The following is a 7,883-nucleotide window of genomic DNA, read 5'->3' as shown; positions in this document are numbered from 1 at the left end:
TAGTTTGCACTGTGTGTGTACCCTATGCATCCCCAAGGGTTTTAGATTTCTTCTTTCTTGTGTAGGTTTATGGTGAACTTGTATCCCTACCCTTTTTCTTCTGTGCTCCTGGTTGAGAGCTTGTTTCAATAGTTACATCCTTTTGGGAGGATGAAACTAGAATTGAGCTTTTATCATTATTAACAATCACAGTTTGTTGGGAAACTGTGGTGTGGCTTGGTTTGGGTACACTATGTTCACCATCCTTATCCTTAGGGCTTCTTTGATTTTCACCATGTCCCTCACCTGTCTTTCCCACCGTTACACTCCCCTCTTTGTGTTTAGTGGATTTTACAACTGGAATCTTTTGAGAAACACCAGAGGGGGCTTTATTTGTCTTTGGTTTTGAAACTTTGGTTTTGGTAGATTGGGTAGGCATCTGTCTGGTCATTGACACAGATGCCACTGCTACACTAGAAGGCAAAGAAATGGTTGAGGTTGGAAGAGTAGAGACGGTTGAAATTGCCTCACTTACCTGAGGTGCCTCCATTACTGGAAAGTAGAAGAGTGGCACTTTTTATGGTGATCTGCCCTATTGAGATCTGCAATAATTCTCCTTTCTTGAACCCAACAATCTAACTTGTTGGTTGGGTTCTCAAGCACAATATCCTCAGAGAGGTGGTTAGCAAGCATCATGAAAAATCTAGAATAATAAACATTCTTACCCCTCTTATTAAGCTCCCCTAACTTAAACCCCAACTCAAACAAGATAAGATCACTAAAATTGAAGTATTTATCAGTTACTAGCATGTAAAGCATGTTGAGCATGGAGATGTTAACAGGAGCATGGAGATGTTAACAGAATCGAAATTGCTAATTTTACCAGAAAATACTTTAGTAACTACATCACACAGATAACTCCATTCTTTCCTCAGACCCAGTCTCCTAATTTCACTTAATTTAGAGATGGTGAGTGCATAAACCATGGAGTTTAACATATTAACAATATCAGTGTCTGTGTGTGGAGTAGTGACAGTATTATCAGGAATCTTAAAGCATGCTTTAACAATGTCACTATTAACACAGAATTTCTTACCTTTAATAGTGAAGGTGATGGTCTTGTCAGTTGAGTTTTACACTGCAGTCGTCCAAATTTCCTCCACAACCTCACAGTAGATAGTGAGAGACACCAACATGGCATATTTGAGCTTACAGCCTTGCACAAAATCCTTCATTTTGTGGTAGTCGCCAGACTGCTGAATCCCCTTGTTCACTAGAGCCGTGAAATTATTCTTCTCATAGATAAAGCCAGTTTGAGATATGATTTTGACGACTGATGATGTCTATGTGCTTTGTTCTTGAATGCTGTACTGGATTCTCAGTGATGGAAATTGCACTTGTGTTATCACAAAAAGTAGGAATTCTTTCCACTTGCAGACTATAGTCTAGCAATTGGTTTTTCATCCACAAAATATGTGCACAGCAACTGCCAGCAGCAATATATTCAGCTTCAGCTGTAGAAGTAGAAACTGAATTTTGCTTTTTGTTGAACCAGGACACAAGCTTGTTTCCTAAAAATTGACAGGTTCTTGTTGTACTTTTTCTATCAATTCTACAACCTGCATAATCTGCATCTGAATAACCAGTTAGATCAAAACCAGAATCTCTAGGGTACCAAATGCCAAGTTTTGGTGTACCTTTGAGATATCTGAAAATTCTCTTAATAGCAATTAAATGAGATTCTCTAGGATCAGCCTGAAATCTAGCACAAAGACATGTAGCAAACATTATATCTGGCCTACTAGCTGTTAAGTATAGAAGTGAGCCAACCATGCCTCTATAACTTGAAATATCCACAGACTTTTCAGTAGTGTTTAATTCAAGTTTAGTTGCAGTGGCCATGGGAGTTTTTACAGATGTGCAATCCATTAGTTCAAACTTCTTTAAAAGATCATAAATGTATTTAGTTTGACTAATGAATATTCCATCACTAACTTGCTTAACTTGCAAACCAAGAAAGTAAGTTAGTTCCCCCATCATGCTCATTTCATACTTATTTTGCATCAATTTGGCAAACTTTTTGCAAAGTTTTTCATCTGTAGAACCAAAAATAATGTCATCTACATAAATTTGAACAAGTATGATAGAGCCATTTACATTTCTAAAGAATAAAATTTTATCTACAGTACCTCTGGTAAAGTGATTCTCTAAAAGAAACTTTGACAAAGTGTCATACCAGGCTCTAGGTGCTTGCTTCAATCCATAGAGTGCTTTCAAAAGATAATATACATGATTAGGTAGATTTGGATCTTCAAAACCAGGAGGCTGACTGACATAGACTTCCTCCTACAAATCTCCATTTAAAAAAGCACTTTTGACATCCATTTGATAGACCTTGAAATTGGCATGGGCTGCATAGGCTAAGAAGATTCTGATGGCTTCAAGTCTTGCAACAGGAGCAAAGGTTTCATCAAAATCTATTCCTTCTTGTTGACAATAGCCCTTAGTAACCAATCTAGCTTTGTTCCTCACCACTATGCCATTTTCATCCATCTTGTTTCTGAATACCCATTTGGTGTCTATTGGATTCTTTCCTTTCGGCTTGGGTACCAGCTTCCAAACATTGTTCCTTTCAAATTGGTTTAGCTCCTCCTGCATAGCTAAAATCCACTCAGGATCCAACAAAGCTTCTTCTACCTTCTTTGGTTCTTCCTTAGATAGGAAACTGCTATATAGACATTCTGCTTGAGTTGTTCTCCTTGTTTGAACTCTAGAAGATACATCACCAATAATGAGCTCAAATGGGTGATCCTTTGCCCATTTCCTTTGTTGAGGTAGATTAGCTCTAGATGAAGAGGCCTCATTATTTTCTTGATGTGTCATTGAGTTTTGATTATTAGAAACTCCCCCTGAGTATGTAAATCTATGATTTGAGAAAGAAAGACTTTTTGTAAGTGATCTATTCTGACTTTCAGCTTCTTTTGACGCCCCGACGGATGGTGCATTTTGAGTTCCGACGGATGAAGCTGATTGTCTCCGATGGATGATGCAGATTATCTATCGACGGATGAAGCATTTTGTAACTCGACGGATGTTGAGTTATTAGCTTCATTGGTTGTAGATTTTTCTGCACTATCCTTAGTTGTAGATTCTTGATCACTTTCATCATTAACCATCTCCACATTGTCAAATTTTAGGCTCTCATGGTAATCTCCATCTTGTAGTCCTTCAATCTTTTTATCATCAAACACAACATGTATTGATTCCATAACAATGTTGGTTCTCAGATTGTAGACTCTGTATGCTTTACCAACAACATATCCAACAAAAATTCCTTCATCTGCTTTAGCATCAAACTTCCCATTTTGATCAGTTTGATTTCTCAAGATATAACATTTGCAGCCAAAGACATGAAGAAAATTTAGAGTTGGCTTCTTGTTCTTGAACAATTGGTAGGGAGTCATGCATTTTGCTTGATTAACCAAATAAATATTCTGAGTGTAGCATGCAGTATTTACAGCTTCAGCCCAGAAGTATGTTGGTAACTTTGATTCTTCAAGCATTGTCCTTGCAGCTTCAATAAGTGATCTGTTCTTTCTTTCTACTACTCCATTTTGTTGTGGAGTTCTTGCTGCTGAAAAATCATGCATAATCCTATTCTCTTCACAAAATACTCTCATAACAGAATTCTTGAACTCAGTTCCATTGTCACTCCTGATTCTTCTAACTTTGAAATCAGGATGATTGTTGACTTGCCTTATGTGATTGATGATGATTTCACTAGCCTCATCTTTAGACTTAAGGAAATATGTCCAAGAGAACTTTGAGAAATCATCTACAATTACTAGGCAAAATCTTTTTCTTGAGATGGACAACACATTGACTGGTCCAAACAAATCCATGTATAGCAGTTATAAAGGTTCTTCAATTGTTGAATCAAGCTTCTTTCTGAATGATGCTTTAATCTGCTTTCCCTTTTGACAAGCATCACACAGTCCATCCTTAGAAAACTCCACTTGAGGAATACTTCTAACCAGTTCTTTCTTTACAAGCTCATTCATGGTCTTGAAGTTTAGATGCGATAGCTTCTTGTGCCATAGCCAACTTTCATCTTGACTTTCTTTACTGAGAAGACAAGTAACAGATTATGCATTTGATGAGTTGAAGTCAGCAAGGTACACATTCCCTTTTCTCACTCCAGTGAGAACCACTTTGTTGCTCCTATTGTTTGTCACAACACAGGCTTCTTTATTGAAGGTTACTGAATTGCCTTTATCACAAAGCTGGCTGATACTCAACAAATTGTTCTTGAGACCATCCACTAAGGCAACCTCCTCAATGATGACATTGTCTTTTGAAATCAAGTCATATCCCATAGTATAACCCTTATTGTCATCTCCAAAAGTAATACTTGGGCCAGCACTTTCCTTGAACTCTGTGAGCAGGGTAGAATCTCCGGTCATGTGTCTTGAACAACCACTATCCAAGTACCACAGATTCTTTCTGTTTCCCTGATTACTTGAAGAACTTATCTTTGTTTCATCAGACTTGACCATTAGGGCTAGATTGACATAGCTGACATCTTCATCCTCATCTAGACCATCTGCTGCCCTGTCATTTTCTTATGTAATAAAAGCCCTTTCCTTTTATTTGAGCAACTCAAAATACTTCTATTTATAATCCACAGGCTCAAACTTCTTCATGCTGGAATCTGACTTTCTACACTCACTGGCAAAGTGCCCTGCCAAGCCATATTTGAAACACATGGATTTTGATTTATCCACCATATTTCTATTTGGCTTAGCTGCTCCAAAGTTCTTCTTGAACTTGAGCTTGGAAAATCTTCTGGAAAGAAATGTTAGATGTTCATCAATATTATCCATATCATCTTGGCTCAAAAAATCTTCATTTTATGCTACCAGCCCCTTGCCCTTGTTTTCACAGACCTTTGAAGTAGACTCAACAGCATCTATCTTCATCTCCTTTTCTTTCTCTAACTCAGCAACCAGTGCAATGGACCCTCCTTTATTTCTCCCTTTCTCCATTCTTTCATCTTGCTCTATTTCAAGCTCATAAGTCTTTAGAATGCCATACAGTCTTTCTAGTATGAACTCCTTATATTCTTGTGAATTTCTCAAAAGAGACTGTCATTGGTTTCCATTCTTTTGGAAGGGATCTCAGGAATTTGAGGTTAAAATCTTTGGTTTGGTAGACTCTTCCATGCAGCTTCAGAGTATTTAGTAGCTTTTGAAATCTACTAAAGATATCAGTGAGAGTTTCACCTTCTTCACAGTGAAAATGCTCATATTGCTGAATTAGTAACTGCATCTTGTTTTCTCTAACTTGTTCAGTGCCATCACAAATTATTTAAATGGTGTCCCAAACCTCCTTGGCTATCTTGAAATTGATGATGTTGTCAAACATGTCACCATCAACTCCATTGAATAAAATATTCATGGCCTTCTTGTCTTTCCTGACTTGCTCAATATCAGGATCTGACCATTCATGCCTTGGCTTGGGAACTGATGGCTCATTTCCAGTTGCAGCTCTCATTGGTACATGAGGACCTCTCTCTATGCAATCCACATAGGCCTCATCTTGAGAAAGTAAATGAAGATGCATATTTACCTTCCAGTAATGGTAATTATCTTTGTCTAAAAAAGGAATCTTGACTCCAATATCCTTCTTGTTCATCTTGCTGTTTGTTGTGATCTTTAAACTCTTTGGGTTTCAAGAGCTTGCTCTGATACCAATTATTAGTCCCTAACAATGCAACAAGAATTACGGGTTGAAAGTAATTCTAGTTCCTTTTTCTGAATTATAAAATGTTCTAACTCAATTATATATATATAAGTGTTTTGATTTGTAAAGTGCGGAATGACAAGTTAAAATGAATCAAAACACAAGTCTTTAACAACTTTCTGGTGGATTTGAATGTATCCACCAGATATATATATATATATATATATATATATATATATATCGAGAGAACCCTGTGAAGCTTGAATAGCTCACAGCTGCTTACAAATATGAACAACTAAACTTACAGAGAAATGCTACAGGATACAGCTTACAATTATTTCTCTAAGAATGTATTTTCTTAGTCTTGTTGTTATTCTACTTGTTACTCTTGGTTTATATATCACCAAGATTACATAGTAATAAGACAAGATAATAAAACAAAACCTATCAAGTCTAATACCATGCTGTTTCACTACTCTATTCCAACATCTTTGAATATCTTCATAATAGCATGAAAATGGTAATGCTTCTTTGTTCTAAAAAACCCAGCTGAATAGGCTGCCAGATTCCTTTTGCAAACATCGACTCATGTGACTGTGTTGTCACTGTCAACAGATGTTTGAATTGATCATCCGTCGGGTACATGATTATCATCCGTCGGGTTGCATTGTTGATCATCCGTCGGGTAGCTTTGTTGATTATCCGTCGGGTAGCTATTTGACACTTGACTTCATTTCATTTATGCGGAATTACAAGACATCTTATATTTATGATTAATCAACCTATTATGCATATCTAATTAAAGTCAACATGACTTATATGCTACTACAGAATCTATACAAAGGTGTTTGCAGAAATGTGCTACATGTCTTATTGTTACATAAGCTACTCAGTCGATGGATGTCAAATCATCATCCGCGGGACTATATTGAGTCATCCGTTGGGACTATATTTGATCAGCCGTCGAGTGCTATATTTTTCACTAAGTTGAATCTACTAAGGTGTTTTATTAATGTAATCTTCAAGTTCACAACATATTCCCAACAAACATATTACTCGCTTGTAAAGTTATTATTAAGAAGTTCTTCATTCGCTTCAATCAATTATTTGCCTTATCCGGTGTATACAACTTTACCTTCTTATTCTTATGGTTAATTCACCTAATATGGTTCGCTAATTAATCCCTTTCCCGCCAAAATCTTAGGCTTGAAATATATCATGTTAACACAATATAGCATTTTGTTAGGATTACCACAACAAAACAATCACGTATAACATATATTCGCCTCTGATTTGATGTCTCGTACTAACTACGTTATCTGCATAACGATTCTTCTTTGCGCGTAAATGTCCATTATTTATTGGCTTGTAATCATATCTATACTCAACATGTAATTCCAGCTACTATACGAGATTATTTTATTCCTTTTAAAACACTCAAAGAATAAACCTTATACACGAAGAGAATTTGTGTATATGATTCTGAATGGAAAGCTTGTTAAAGGACAACAGTGCGACAAAACAATTGGAGGGATTCATAAGTCAGTAAATCATGATTGACGTAGAAAGAACGAATGATGATTTAGATATGAACGAGACAACCATATTTGTACTCAAGATGGCCAGTCATTCATACTATATGACATACAACACATGATTAGGTGGCGTCCCACCATAACACTGCTTCTCTCAATTAGAAAGCAATATTTTGAAAAAGAAATGATTTGAAAGGGATACCATAAATTTTCTTTTTTTCTTGTCTCATTTAACTTATCAGTGAAAGAAGCTCATGTGTATTCAAGAATCAAGAAGAATATACAATGTCATATTATAGAAAAGAATGACATCGTTGGTCGCCATCCACGTTTCACTTATGTACACCTTCAGGGCTCGTTTGAGTAACAGATTCCAAATCCATGTCAGATGATAACTTCGAAAAGTCTTCTTCTCGCTTCATCCCTGCCATATAAGTCTTGTATTTTTAGCGTCATGCCTCCACATTTGATACTTTAATAATTCGAACATAATCGTGTTCTTACGGGATTTACAATCATAACTTCTAATTTTGTTTATGCCGTGTAGAATGACCATCGATCATGCAACACCTCGACTTCATTGATAGTAATAATATTCTTTTTCAAAAAATCTGGAAATCTCTCAAT

Source organism: Apium graveolens, chromosome 8, assembly GCF_009905375.1.
Source record: "Apium graveolens cultivar Ventura chromosome 8, ASM990537v1, whole genome shotgun sequence".
Taxonomy (NCBI): domain Eukaryota; kingdom Viridiplantae; phylum Streptophyta; class Magnoliopsida; order Apiales; family Apiaceae; genus Apium; species Apium graveolens.
This window is presented reverse-complemented; position numbering follows the sequence as displayed.